Raw genomic sequence first — 15428 nt, forward strand, 5'->3', positions numbered from 1 at the left:
CATTATTCCTGATTTTAAAAGATAATTTATCCCCTAGTTCTGTTTGAACAACTGTCTCTTGGTTTATACACAGGTTCCACCTGAGCACAATTATGTGTTCTGGAATTTCCAAGCTTCACAATGTTACTCATAATAGGCCCCTGATAGTTACTCAGGACTATTTTTGAAAAAAAAAAGAACGAAATTTAGATAGTAAGTGCTGGTTACTTCTTCTATGATTTGCAAAACCTGGACTAAGTTTATATTTCCTTGCAATCTGTACATTAACTGAAAACTGAATTGATTCCATGGTAATTGTAATTATTAAAGCAGAAAAAGTCACATAATTAAGATTTAGATTTTCTCAGGTCTAAGTCTCTAAACTATTCAGGGTCAGCTTAATTACCTGCTCAGTGTCAGGTTCATGATTTCTTGGAGACCATTTGAGAATACTTGAAGAAAAATGTGTCTCTAAAATTTATTTGAAATGAAGAAAATGGTGCTTGTGTTATATATAATGGAAATTACTTTTAATATTTTGAAAATAATGAAAAGTAAAGGAGCCCCAGAGGTGCAGTGGAATAAGGAGTAGATTGCTAATTGGAAAGTCATCAGTGTGAACCCACCAATAGTCTATTTCAGTAAAGATTTACAGCCTTGGAAACTCTATGGTGTAGTTCTAATCTATCCTATGAGGTTACTATAAGAGTGGATTTAGTTTGGTTTAGTGATTTAGGTATAGTACAAGTTATTCTCTTGTAATATTTTCCCGTAAATATACCTTTAACTTTCAACATAATATTTTGCACTACATATATACACATATGGTCGATATCACAGTGCTGTTAAGTGCCATCGAGTGGATCTGACTCATAGCAATGCCATATAGTGTTTCTGACAGGCATTCAGTGAGTTTGAACTATTGATATTGTGGTGAGCAGTCCAGTACTTCTCCTGTATCACCACACCAGGACTGTTATACTTCATTTGTTGTTTGTTAAATACTGTTAAGTCAGTTCTGACTCACAGAGATTCTGTATAGGGTTTCCAAAAAGCAGTTGGTAAGGCTGAACCACTGAACTTGTGGTTAGCAGTCCAGTGCTGATCTCAAGGTACCACCTCAGAACTCTTTTTTACTACACAGGACCTTGTTATGTGTTGTGGAATCAATTCTGAATCATAGTGACATTGTATAGGGTTTCTGAGGGTGTAAATATTTTCTGGAGCAGAAAACCTCATCTTTCTCCTGGGGAACAGCTGGTGGATTTGAATTGCTGACCTTAAAAACCCAATGTGTAACCTACTATGCCAGTACCACTAGAATGGTGACTACAATTTAAATCACCCTAGATTTTCCATATTTTCTAAACAAATGATTTAATCATCCCACTGAAGGCACAAGATGTGACATTGTATTGGAGACCAATTAAATAGACTTCAGGACACCTGTTTTCTATTTCATGCATTATAAATAACACTGATAATTAGCATTTGTTCCTAGTTACTTTTTTTAACTATTCAAAAGAGCCATTAATTCCTTTAATGAATATGCATAAATCTATATATCCACAGGAGTCCTGGTGTGGCACTGTGGTTAATGCATCAGACTGCAAAGCCATTTGAACTGCAAGGGCCGTGGTTCAAGCTCACCAGCTGCTCTTAGGAAACCCTATACAGGGTGCTATAGGTCGGAACCGACTCAACGGAACTTACAACAACAACAGTATGTTCACAGGGAGCTCTTAATAATTTTTTACTTCCAGAGTCCTTAGGTTTATAACTATGTAACACCAGAAACTAACACCAATCCTGTTGTTAGGTATTATAGAGTCAGTATTGACACAATAGAATGAAGCACTGCCCTGTCCTGTACCTACTTCACAATTGTTTCTATGCCTGATCCCATTGCTGCTCTGATGGTGACAATTCATCTCACTGAATGTTGTCATCTTTTTGCTGACTCTTCACTTTACCAAGCATGATGTCTTTCTCCAGGGAGTGGTCTCTCCTGATAATATGTCTGAAATATGAGAGACAAAGTGTGGACATCCTGGCTTCTATGGATCATTTTGGTTGAATTTCTTCCAAAAAAGATTTTATTATTTTATTTTTCTGGCAGGCCATGGTACTTTCAGTATTGTCTTCTAACAACATTACACAAAATGCACATAGTACCTGGATCAAGCTCAATGGTACTTCCCTGGCCTTTCTAAAAATACTACCAGGGAACCTAAAAGGGCTCCATTTTGAAAGTTCATTCTAGAGACTTTTAAGAAGCGTGCTAAAGTCAAATTAAGGCAGTGGATGAAATGACTCATTCTTTTTCTGCCTTAATATAGAGTGGCTTGATAAATGGAAAAATGATACTAACCATATGGTTATGGAAAATGGTTCTAAAAATCCTTTTTCAAATCCTGCTCAGAGGTGTTTAAGACCAAAATGAGATCATGAAAACTGTTAATACAACAATAGCTGTCTGAGAAAACAGTCCTTTGTGGAATATGGTCCTGGGCAACAAGGAAAGGCAGACCTTTGATAAGATCCAGCCCTGTCTTCCAAATGTGGGTTCATGACTTCATGGCTATCTTTTTGGTGGGTAGTAATAGCCCCTCCTTGTCCTTATAAAAAGAATTAAACAATTAAAGTGAATTTTTGTGCTACTGAAAAGTCGACAAATGACATCATTAGAGACAAGCCCTTAAAGTCTATAAGGCAAGATTTGTGAAGTGGGATGGGTAAGAAGGTAAGCACCCAAGGCAGGTTCCACCCTATTTGGGCCAAAACAGTCTCAAGGAATAAGGCAACCTGTTGTTTCTCTTCTTGAGACCACTGCCAGAAGGGTGCACTGAAGCAGCGAAAGGAGCAAGCCCAGGGCAGATCACTAGAAGATATTCAGAGGGCAACTATCCCAGTTAGATGGAATGAGCTGGGGTCATGTGTGGGCAGGAGACCCTGAATTCACCCCTGTGAGGTATGTCTTTGCATATCCTGTGTGTCTGCAAGCAGCAGTTTCTGGATTTAGAGGCTGTGACGTTTGATGACAGGCCCCAGGAGAGACAAGCCTACCTGGGCAGAATCTCTATCAGAGTAGGACTGGGTAAGAAACAGAAAGGACATCTTGCAGTATATGTCTCCCTCCACATCTGGTTGAGTCCTATAAACGTTTATAGGATCCTAGGAGAGCTTTGAAGTTTGGATATTAATGGTCCATATCCTGCAGGTCATCCCTGCAGAAGAGGGATGAAGCAGCAGCCTGCTATACACACCAGCAGGCACAGACTCCCACATGAGAGCCAGGTAAGGGCTCCAGCATTGTGGAACAGCCGTGTCATGGTCATCTTGTTGCAGGAGGGACAGCACATCTAGACTGGGCATTCGAAATATATGGTCTGCACAGATGGCATTGGTGTTCGGGATGGGTACCTGCAGTGTATAGTACGAGGGGGTAGGGTTCATGCCCTTCCCACTGGGGCCTGTCTTGAGCCCTGTGGCTGGCCCTGGTGTGGACACTTGAGGAGATGGGTAGTAAATATTGATGGTCTCTCAATAATAGAATGGGGGTGTGCTTGGCACTGAGGAAGGCTGGCATTCCCCTGGTCCAATGGAGCCTGGTGGCTGGAGTCCTGTGGCATCCAAGCCTGGCAAGTGTTCACTCTGAAGGGGCTGCTTTCCCACCCACCCTCCACATTCACCTCCGCCCGCCCTTTCTTGCCTTCCTATTGATCTTTTGCTTTCTTACTGTATGATGTTCTTGATGTCATTTTACAACTCCTTGCTTTTCCGTCATTAGTGTCTAATGTCTCAAATATGTTCTTGAGGTGGTCTCTAAATTCAGGTGGGATGTGTACAAGGTCATAGTTTGGCTCTCTTGGACTTGTTTTAATTTTCTTCAGCTTCATCCTGAACTTGCTTATGAACAATTGATTGTTTGTTCCAAAGTCTGCCTTTGGTCTTGTTTTGGCTGATGATAGGGAACTTTGCCACAGTCTCTTTCCCCACATGCAGCCAATTGGATTTCTGTATATTCTACCTGGTAAAGTCGTTGAGTATAATCGTCTTGTATGTTGTATAAAAAAAGTTATTTGCAATTAAGAATTTATCTGTCTTCCAAATTCTATTATGTGATTTCTAGCATCATTTCTATCAACAAGGTTTTATAATGATCCCTACTCTTTCTTTAAAATTGCATTCCAACAACCAGTAATTATCAACACATCTCTAGTGCTTGTTTGATCAATTTTAAACTGAAGAAGTTGCTGTAATTCAGCAGTTGTCTTTAGTGGTTGGTTCATAAATTCAAATAATGATGGTATTAACTGGTCTTCCTTGTAGACATATGGATATTATCCTATCACAGACAGCATTATAATTCAAGATCTTGAAATGCTTTTATTAATGATGAATGTGATGCAATTGCTCTTCAATTTATCACTCACGGCATAGTAAACCATATGATTGCCATATTCACAATGGCCAATACCAGTTCAATTCAGCTCACTAAGGCCTAGGATATCTATAGTTATGCAATCCATTTCATTGTTGACAGCTTACAATTTTCCAAGATTCATAATTCATACATTCAGTGTTCCAATTACTAATGAAATTTTTCAGTTGTTCCTACTAATTTTGAATTGTGCCTCATCAGCAAATGAAGGTCCTAAATGCTTTTCTCCATTCTAGTCAACTCTACTTTGAGAAGGCAGTCCTTCCATAGTGGTATTTTGAGTGCCTTCTAACCTGACAATTAGAGTGCCTTCTAATCTTGCAGCAATATATCTGACAATATTCTGGTGGTATTCTTCATGTTTCAATATTCAAAATTCTGGTGCTGACAGTATCTCAGTACTATTCATAAGGTTTTCAGTGGCTAAACACTTAGATGCTGTCCGTCTCTCCTTCTTCCTAGTCTGTATTTGTCTGGAAATTCAGATGAAACCTGTCCACCATGGATGACCTTGCCAGTATTCAAAATACTGGTAGTATAGCTTCCAGAATTAGTTCAACATGCAAACTACCACAGTGTGACTAACTGACCAATGAGTGTTATGGTTATCCCCATGGTGAAACTATACAGGCATTGTTAACACTATGATGTTAGGCTATGGGTTATGGTGGTGGTGGTTGTATGCTTTGGAGCCATAAATCTTTATGGGAGCAGAAAGCCTCATCTTTCTTCTGTAGATTGGCTGGTAGTTTCAAACTGCTGACCTTGATGTTATTAGCCTGACTAATAACCACTATGCTACCAGAGCTCCTTAGGTTATGGGTTGTTGTTGTTGTTAAGTGCAGTCAGTTGGTTCTGACTCATAGTTAGCCTATACAGGGTTTCCTAGGAGTGGCTGATGAGCTTGAACTGCTGACCTTGTGGTTCATAACGACCTTGCAGTGTAGCACATTAACCCACATTGCCACACCAGAACTCCAGGTTATGGATAGGCATCATTAACTCTATAATAATTGGCTATAAGCAGCCATTCAATGAAAAGGATGTTTCCTTGTGGTTGTGGCCTGCTCTCAATATAATGAATATGCAGGGAAAGCGTCTTTTCCTCTGGGGGTCTGGGACCCTACAATTGTGAGCTATTTTCTTGATACAAACTTCTCTTTATTTATATAAATTTCATTGTTCTGTTTCTGTAGTGAACCCAGTCTAAGAAAAGTATTACGATTCCCAGAAATATTGAACTCCGTATTGCAAAAAATACAATACAATCAGTAGGCATTACTGCGGGAAAATATTTTTTACAAGATTGTCTATGCTATACAACTTTTATAAGTTTGGTCAAGTTATAGCTTATATTAGAAGCTAAGTCAAGGTCATGTACTGTGGGATGTTATGGAAGAGAGCCAAGTTGTACAATCTATTTAATATTGTCATTGTAATATGATATTAAATGCCTCAGTATAAGTATAGCTTTTATTTTTTCTTTACCCTCTTGTCTAAGTTGATGTGGCTTTTTGAATGTGTAACTGGCAGTGTGTTGGTTCTATATAATCTTCATAACTTTGTTGTTTCATAGTTCTCTCATATGTGCAGTTATATTCTGGTTAAGAAATATGGGTACAAAAAAAATTATAAAGCAATTTGATGTAAAAATATTTTCTATCATGGAACACAAGTACTTATTGTAACTATTATGTTGTTAGGGAGAGATTGTCAGGGCATCACTGCACATAATGTGTTGAAGTTTACTATCAAATACTTCAATTTGTAGAAGGTTGTCTGAAAATTCATTTTCATATCTAAAAAACAAATGTGTCCTGTGTAAAGTGGTGGTTGTTAAATGGCATGCATTAAAAGAGTGAGTGCTAGGCTTCAACTGTGAATTCCACTTATTTGAAATTCTGGTGTTTGTGAACTTACTTTTGGTAGCTACTACATTTTTAGATATTGAAGTATTCATTGCTGTTACATATATCAGGAGTTAGGAGAAAAAAGAGAGAAGCAAAATGTATGTTAGAAAAGTATTGGGTTTTACATTAATATCTTTGAATATTGTGTTTAAAGGCATTAAATTTGGAAATTGTTATCAAAAGAATGGATTATTTCCTTTAATAGCGATCTTTTGTTATATGTTTTAATATCATTACTTTTAATATGTACCTTTTATCAGCACATCATTATAAAAACATTAATTTGATTAGATTTTTTTTTATTTGGAAAGCAAAGAATTATTAAAATCCCAATCTCTTTATAATTTGTAGTGCAAATATTAATTTAAAATTACCATTGGAATTAAGCAAAATATATCATTGTTAATATTCTAGGTATTGCATGATTCATCCTTTAGAGAATGTCAAGTGATGAATTAGAAAATACCATACATAGTAACATAGAACAATTCATTTTTATTTGTACAGATTTATTTTAATTATAATAACTGTTCTTTACAGAATGTTAACTTTGCTATGTAACTATACCCTATAAAAGGAGCATGTGTGTAAATTAAGCTCAGTAATCATAAAAATCTTGAACTCATTATTATGTAATATTACATCGGTCACGAAAGACTTCTTCCATCCTTTCATAACATCATTGTAGACATGTATTTCCTGAGAGTAGGGTAACTAAGGAAATGAGTAAGATTAAGAATGGTTGAGTGTATAAGAGGTAATAAAATACAATATATACATATATATGTAAAGGCTACTTTCTCATCCTAGGGAAAGCAGTCTCTTTGTATAATTGCCAAATATTCAGTGTCCCAAACCTGGAGTTCATGAATAATAAAACTAAATGGTGATTCAAAAAAAGAACAATTTGTATAAACATTTTATATCCTTTATACATATATGTTTAAAATGCTTCTTCTTATTGTTGTTAATTGCCTCCAAGTTGGTTCTGATCCATAGTGACCCTGTATAGGGTTTCTGAGGAGCAGCTGGGAAGCTTGAACCACTGACCAGCACATTAACTCACAGAGTCATACCAGAGGACATAAATTATGTACCTTCTCCAAATGTCATATAACCTGATTGGGAGCTGTGATAAGGGATGCCATTGAGACAAATGATAGAGGAAAGGCTTTTCTACTATACTTCTTTATTCTCACTAAAATTACAGGAATGAATATAGTAGCAAGTATAATCGAATGACATTATGAGACATCCACTGATCCAAACATTTGTGTTCTTATTGAAAGGATAACTACTACATACTACAGTGGAATTTGTAGAAGGTTGTCTGAAAATTCATTTTATAAGAAGGATTTAAAAAGTTGAAATAAACATTTAATTTTTTGCACAGGGTGGAGAGGAGTCAACTGATGATGTTGCTGTCAGAATCAAGAGTTTTGTTGTGGCCATCAAAGTGCCCCTAACTATGGCCCTCTGTTAGTTTCTATTCTGTGGTGACTTTTATGTCACTGTGATGCTGGAAGTCATGCCACTGGTATTTCAAATACCACCAGGGTCATTCATTGTGGCCAGGTTCCAACAAAGCTTCCAGACTAGACAGAAAGATCTAGTGGTCAACTTCCAAAAATTACTCAATGAAAGGTAACCTATGAATCACAACATGATACTGCCCAATATAATACTGGATTAGCCCCCTACATTTGAAGACACCACACAATAAACACAACAATGTACTCAATTATAAAATTTCCATGAGTCAGAGACAACTTGATAGCAATTAACAATAAAACAACAATCATAATTGTACTACTTGGATTTTAGTAGAGCAGTAACTGAAGAAGAAGCACTACAGTCAGAGTTCAGGAAGAACTGAATAGGTGTTTTGCAGGAAGGAGTATATCCAAACTATGGAGATGGAATGATGGTATAGAGAAGATCCCTCGGTGGTGCAATGGTTAAGTACTAGGCTGTTGGCAGAAGGCTTAGAGATTTAACACACTGCGTGTGACTCCATGGGAAAATAAAGATCTGACCGTTTGATCTCATAAAGATTATACAAAGGAGCTTCCATTGTCTTTTAATTGCATTTCCCCCAAAACTTTTTGAAACGCCTGAAGCTTAGGAAACCCTACATGGGTAGTTCTACTCAGTCATATTTAAGATCACTGTGAGTTGGAATCTACACAAGATGTTGTAGACTTATTTTGCAGGCATTGTGCATGAGTTAATAAAAGATCTTTAGACAAGGTCTAGCAAGGTTTTTCTTTTTCTTTTTTTTCTTTTTTTTCTTTCTTGTACTTTGACACAAAGAAATGAAAACTTACTAATGAAATAATTGTTCATTTTTTATATATTGAAACTTGTGATTTATTAACTTTATTCAAGGACATATCAAACTGAAGAAAAATTGTCATTTATTAGCATTCAAGTTGACAAGAAAAGTCACAAATCTATTTGGTTGGAAGAAAAATCAAGGAATTAATATGATTATCTTCTTATTACAATCTATCATGCCTCCTACCTATCTACCCTACTTCTTCCCTGATATTTTCCTTAGCCATTGGAAATGATGTTAAATACCCTACACAAACTCTGCCCTTTTTCTTCTTAGTGCACTTGCATATTCTTATTGTCTATTCTTGCTGATACTATTTTTTCTAGCTATGAGGAAACTTCAAATATGTCATGGAAAATGGAGAGAAAAGATAATGGAATTTTTCCATGAACTTTTGGAAGCCCCCTTTGTATTCACTAAACTCTTACTCTTCTTCCTATGGCACTTCCTTTAACTCTCTTTTATATTCTTCAATCTCTGAACCCTTTAGCAGATTCAGTATATTTTCTTTTCAACAGTTCTGCTATCTAAAATAGTTAGTTTCACCTAAAGAAAATATAATCATAAAATGAAAGATGTTTGTATAGATCTTCAAACCTCAACTTAAAGAGGGCTCTCATAACATTTTTATGAGTCTAGTAAATAACCAAGGAACTTATAAAATGTACATTCCAGGGCCTCACATTTGAAATTCTAGTTCAATGCTAGAGAATTATATTTTAACTGTGGATTATATAATTATCTAAAGTTACTATAACTCTGATTCTGCTGATTCTGGGCCCACATGGTGAGAATTACTGCTCTAAAATTTACAGTGCAAATATTTTTGTTTCAATTATAAAAGGTTTCTTTAATATCTTCAGTTTTTAAGACTGCGTCTCTAAAAACAAATATTTTGGTTTTGTGAGGTTTTTAAATTTATTTTGATGTGCCCTCTTCCTCACTTTCTTTCTTCATTCAACTACTTACTTCTTTGACAAAAACATCAAATGCTCTATACCCATTAATCCAAAAGTTTCAATCCCATTTTCTCGCCTAATAGTTGCAATAGATTACAAATCCTAGCATGTTTAATCAAACAGAAACTTAATGAACTACCTGGAAATTTTACACTAATGATTTATTTTAATTATATACATTTGTAGATGTTTGAAATTGAGATAAATGTACTTGGCATGTTTGATAGGTCTTATTTATTAATTAATACTTTCATAGATAATTTATGAGTTATTTATAGTTAATGTGTTTTAAAATTTATTATTTTCTAAGTCTGTATAGTAAGGAGCTATGGTAGCGTAGTGGTTATGAATTAGGCTGCGAACCGCAAGGTCAGCAGTTCGAAACTACCAGTGGCTCCACGGGAGAAAGATGAGACTTTCTGCTCCCGTAAAGATTTACAGCCTTGGAAACCCTGTACAAGGTCGCTATGGGTTGGAACCGACTTGACAGCACTTAACAAGTCTGTATAGTAGTGATCCCAGTTATTAGGTTATTTGAATTATTTATTTAGCTCTGGTCTGTTGAAATTTCCTCATAAAATTAACTTTAAAAGGAATTTTAGCAATTAGTGACAATTGATAAAAAGTTATTAATAACATATCTATGAACCTAGATATAGACCTCTAAACTTAATGGAATACCACATTAAGTTTATCAGATCATCATATATCTGGTGATGTAAATATATTTGCATGTTACTGCTTAATAAATGAGCTTCCTTTTTTTGGTCTCAATTGTGTACTCTTGCTCTTGAATCTGGTTTGGCATTAATAAACCCAACATTTATTGTACAAGAGAGTAAATCCCTGGATAATAAGAATGGTAATAGCTGTTTTGGCAAACATCACACCTCATTATAGAGTATTTACCAGGTGTTCATAAAGATATGTCCATTCGGGGACAGATAGAGAATTGGAAAATCACAATTTTCTTTCAAATGGCTTCATACATTTTCTTTACTATTTAAAGGGAATGTTGTCAGTTTTTAACTTTATGGGAAAAGAGTCCTTTGATCATAACTTTTTAATGAATGAGTTATTTTTTAACAAAAGCAAAAACTAGTGATGTGAATGCATCGAATTGTTCACAGAAATGTGTCCAAATAATTGCTAAAGGTTGTAAAGGCAATAATGAAAAATTCACTAGTTTATGGTTTCAAAGAAAGGGTCATGACTGTTTGTTTATAAATGATCCAATTAAAATGAGAAAGCTATCTGAAGTTATTTTCTCATGCAAATTATATGAAATCCTAGCTACACAGCTGTTTCAGTGATGGGAGAGTAGGGATTTTTCCAGGGTCTGAATGTCTTTTGGTGTCTTATTTTAAATCCTCCTATTAGCCTTGAGCAAGTCTTTGTGCAAATATAAGATAAGGTCTCAATTAAACAGAAATGTATACCAACCTTTATTTATCTATGCCACTAAATATTGATTGACATAATTACCATTTTTCATTTATTGCAAATAAACATGCAAATTCATTATTTAACAGGATAATCTCGCTTAGCAATTAAAATCATTTGAATATTACTGTAAAGTTATGCTATACCATAAACAAATTCAAAATGTTCTTATCTTTCAACACAAAATAAGTTTCAGATCATGGAGGTCGGGTACTGTGACATGACCTAAAAGAAAGACACTGGTTTAGATTCTAGAAGTCTATTTTCTTTTTTTGACTGTCATAATCTTGAGTACATCACTTAATTTTTATTGAGTTCATTTTTTGTTAACAAAATATTGAAATTTTACTACGTTATCTCTAATTTCTAAGTTCAATTGTGATGGAATGGTATTAGTAATTTGTGGAAAAAATGTTTCTCTTACTTGCAAATTTTTGTCTGTCTTTTCATGAAAAATGTTTCTGGCATAGAAAGGACTGCCATTGATTGGAAAATGTATCCACCATTATCAAACTATTCTCTTCCAACTCTTACCTATGTTAGAGCTGTGTCCCTGCCCTTTATACACTTTTTTTCCCCATTTAATATGGACTGATCTTACATATGTTCCATTACAATTTCTTTGATATATCTGTAATGAATGTATCTCTTGAGAGATACATAGCGATTCAATCAGACTAACCCATGAAGCAGCTCTTTTTCTGCCTTTAACTTTTTATTTTTATGCATTTGAGTTAAGGTGTTGGAGGAGCATATTAAAAGTACCATGGACTACCAAAAGAACAAAGAGATCTGTGCTGGAAGAAGTACAGCCAGAATGTTCCTTGGAAATGAGGATGGCCAGATTTTGTCCCTCATACTTCGGAGATATTGGCAAGAGGGACCAGTCCCTAGAGAAGGCTATCATGTTTGGTAAAATGGAGGGTAAAAGGCAAAGAGGAAGACCCCATCAAGATGGATTGGCAAAGTGGCAGCAGCAATGGGTTCAGGCATAGCAATAATTTTGAGGTTGGCCCAGGATGGGCAGTGTTTCGTTCTGTTGTGCATAGGATAACTATGAGTTGGTCTTGACTCAATGGCACCTAACAACAAACTTTTTTTTCACTAGCAGATAAAAGCAACTAGCATAGATTTTTAAGTCAGAAATTGAAATCTTTTCAAAATTATTGGAAAGATTGGAGACGCAGGCTGTAGGCTGTTGGAGGCTGGTTTTCAAGGTATAAGTATTTGAATAAACACCAAAGACTTCTCCTGTCAAGGTAGCTGCTTTCTCTACCATAATCTGGAAGACAGGAAAGTATCAAGAAGCTATCACTGAAGCAGTTTGTTCATCGGACACTATTATTTAGTGCTGTAACTCTCAATTCAGAGTGCCAGTTATGTTAAAGCAGTTGCCCTCATATAAACACACCCATAAGATTAGTCTGGATGGATGTGATACATTTATTTTTACACAACTCCTTGTTGTTATGTGCCGTTTGTCAGTTCCTACTATTCATAATGACCCTGTGTACATACAACAGAATAAAATGCTGTCCCATCCTGCAGCATCCTCATAATCTTTCCAATGTTTGAACATTGTTGTTGAAGCTACTGTGCAAGCCTTCTCTTTGAGGGTTTTCCTAATTTTTTTTGACCCTGACTGCAAGCCACAAGGTCTGTGATTAGAGCCCACCAGCCACTCCACGGGATTAAGACAAGGTTTTCTAATCTGTGAAGATTTAAACTAAATCCTATACATGATTAATATGAGTAGGAACTGAATTGATGGCACTTAAGGAGCTCTGGTAGCATAGTGGTTACGAATCAGGCTGCAAACCTTAAGGTCAGCAGTTCGAAATTACCAGCGGTTCCGCGGGAGAAAAATGAGGCTTTCTGCTCCTGTCAAGATTTACAGCCTCAGAAACCCTGTTCAGGGTCGCTATGGGTTGGAACTGACTCAATGGCACTTAACAAGTACTTTATCACACTTTGTCTAAGAGCTAGTCCCTCCTGATGACATGTCCAAAGCATATGAGATGAAGTCTCACCATCTTTACTTTTAAGGAGATTTCTGGATGTTATTTTTAAATTACTGATTTGTTCCTTCTTCTGTGAGCCCATGGTATATTAAAGATTTTTGAAACAACGTAAGTCAAAGACATCGATTCTTCTTAGATCTTCCTTATCTGTTGCCCAGCTTTCACATTCATATGAGATGACAGGAAATACTATAGCTTGGATTAAGCCCAACTTCGTCTCAAGATGGCACTTTTGCTTTTTAACATTTTAAAGAGGACTTTCACAATAGATTTGCCCAATACAGTATGCTGTTTTTTTCCACTGCTGTGTCCATGTATATTGATTTTGGATTCATTAAATGAAATTCTTGACAACTTCAGTGTTTCCTCTAGTTATTATGATAGTATTTATTGATCCCATTGTGAGAACTTTTGTTTTATTATGTTATGGTATTATCCAAACTGAAGGCTATAATTTAGATCTTCATTAGTAACTTCTTCAAATCTTCTCTTTCAGCAAGCAAGGTTGTGTTATCTGCATAAACACAGGCTACTAATGAGTCTTTCTCCAATCCTGATGCCATGTTCTTCATAATCTCAGATTATATATTCAGCATATAGATTGAATTAATATGATGAAAGGAAACAACTTTTCCTGATTTAAAACCACGATTTATCCCCTAGTTCTATTTGAACAACTAGGTGTTGATTTATGAGTAGAATCCACTTGAGCATAATTAGGTGTTCTGGAATTCTGTGTTTCACAGTGTTACTCATAATTGGCTCATGACAGCTACTCAGAACTATTTTGGGGAAAAAAAAAGAAATTTAGATAGCAAGTGCTGGATACTACTTCTATTTGTAAAACCTGGAATAAGCTTATTTTTCCTTGTCATATGTACATTCACTGAATAACTGAATCTGTCCCATGGTAATTTTAATTATTATAGCAGAAAAAGTCACATAATTAAGATTTAGATTTTCTCATGTATGTAAGTCTCTAAACTATTTAGGGTCAGTTTAATTGCCTGCTCAGTGTCAGGTTCATGATTTCTAGGAAGACTGAGAATACTTGAAGAAGAATGTTGCTCTAAATTTTATTTGAAATGAAGAAAATGGTGCTTATGTCATATAAAATGGAAATAATTTTGATATTTTTGAAACTAATGATATGAGAAGTAAAGTAGCCCTGGAGATGCAGTGGGTTAAGTGTTGGACTGCTAACTGGAAGGTCAACAGTGTGAACCCACCAGCAATCTACTTCAGTAAAGATAAACAGCCTTGGAAACTCTATGGAGTAGTTCTCTAATCTGTCCTGTGAGGTTGCTATGAGTATGGATTTAGTGGTTTAATTTAGTACAAGTTACTCTGTTGTAATACTTTCCCACACATATATTTTAAGATTTAAAACAATGTTATACAGTATACATATATACATTTGGTCAATATCACCAATGACCGTATGTGTATATGTATACTGTTATGTGCTATTGAGTTTGTCTGACTGTTAAGTGCCATCAAGTTGGTCTGACTCGTAGCAACCCCATATAGGGTTTCTGAGGAGCAGTTAGTAGGTTTGAACCACGGATCTTGTGATTGGCAGGCCTTATCTTATGTAAACTACACCAGGACAGCTATACTACATTTGTTGTTGTTAAGTGCTGTGAAGTAAGTTCTGACTCATAGAGACTCTGTATAAGGTTTCCAAAGATCAGCTGGTGGGTGTTAACCATTGAACATCTGCTTAGGAGTCCAGTGCTTATCCTACGGTACCACACCAGGACTCCCTTTTGCTCCATAGGTCCCGTTTGTGTGTTGTGGAATCAATTGTGAATCATACTGACTCTGCATAGGGTTTCTGAGGGTATAAATATTACCAGAGCAGGAAACCTCATCTTTCTTCTAGGGAACAGCTAGTAGATTTGAACTGCTGACCTTGTGATTAACAGCCCAATGTGTAACCTACTACACCAGTACCGCTAGAATGGTGACTACAGTGTAACTCATCCTAGATTTTTCCTATTTTACAAACAAATGCTTTGCTCATGCCACTGAAAGCACAAGATGTGACATTGTATTGGAAACCAATTAGGTTGACATGAGGACACCTGTTTTCTAGTTCATGATTTATAAATAAAACTGAAAACTATCATTTGCTCATAGCTATATATATATTTTTGCTATTCAAAGGTGCTATTAATTTCCTTTATGAATATACATAAATATTCCTATATACTCACAGGAAGCTCTTAATATATATTTTTAAATGTTTTATTGTGAATTATGTGATAGTTTACATGGGAGAACATTAGTTTTACATTCATCCTATCATATATTGTTTCATTGCCATGGTTA

The 15428-nt window shown here is 35.7% G+C and overlaps 1 pseudogene; it reads right to left on the reverse strand.

Moving 5' to 3' along the window:
* Positions 1-3133: 3133 nt before the first annotated feature.
* Positions 3134-15428, reverse strand: part of LOC102838347 — a 74292-nt pseudogene continuing 61997 nt past the window's right edge.

This window comes from Chrysochloris asiatica, unplaced genomic scaffold, assembly GCF_000296735.1.
Source record: "Chrysochloris asiatica unplaced genomic scaffold, ChrAsi1.0 scaffold00058, whole genome shotgun sequence".
Classification (NCBI taxonomy): domain Eukaryota; kingdom Metazoa; phylum Chordata; class Mammalia; order Afrosoricida; family Chrysochloridae; genus Chrysochloris; species Chrysochloris asiatica.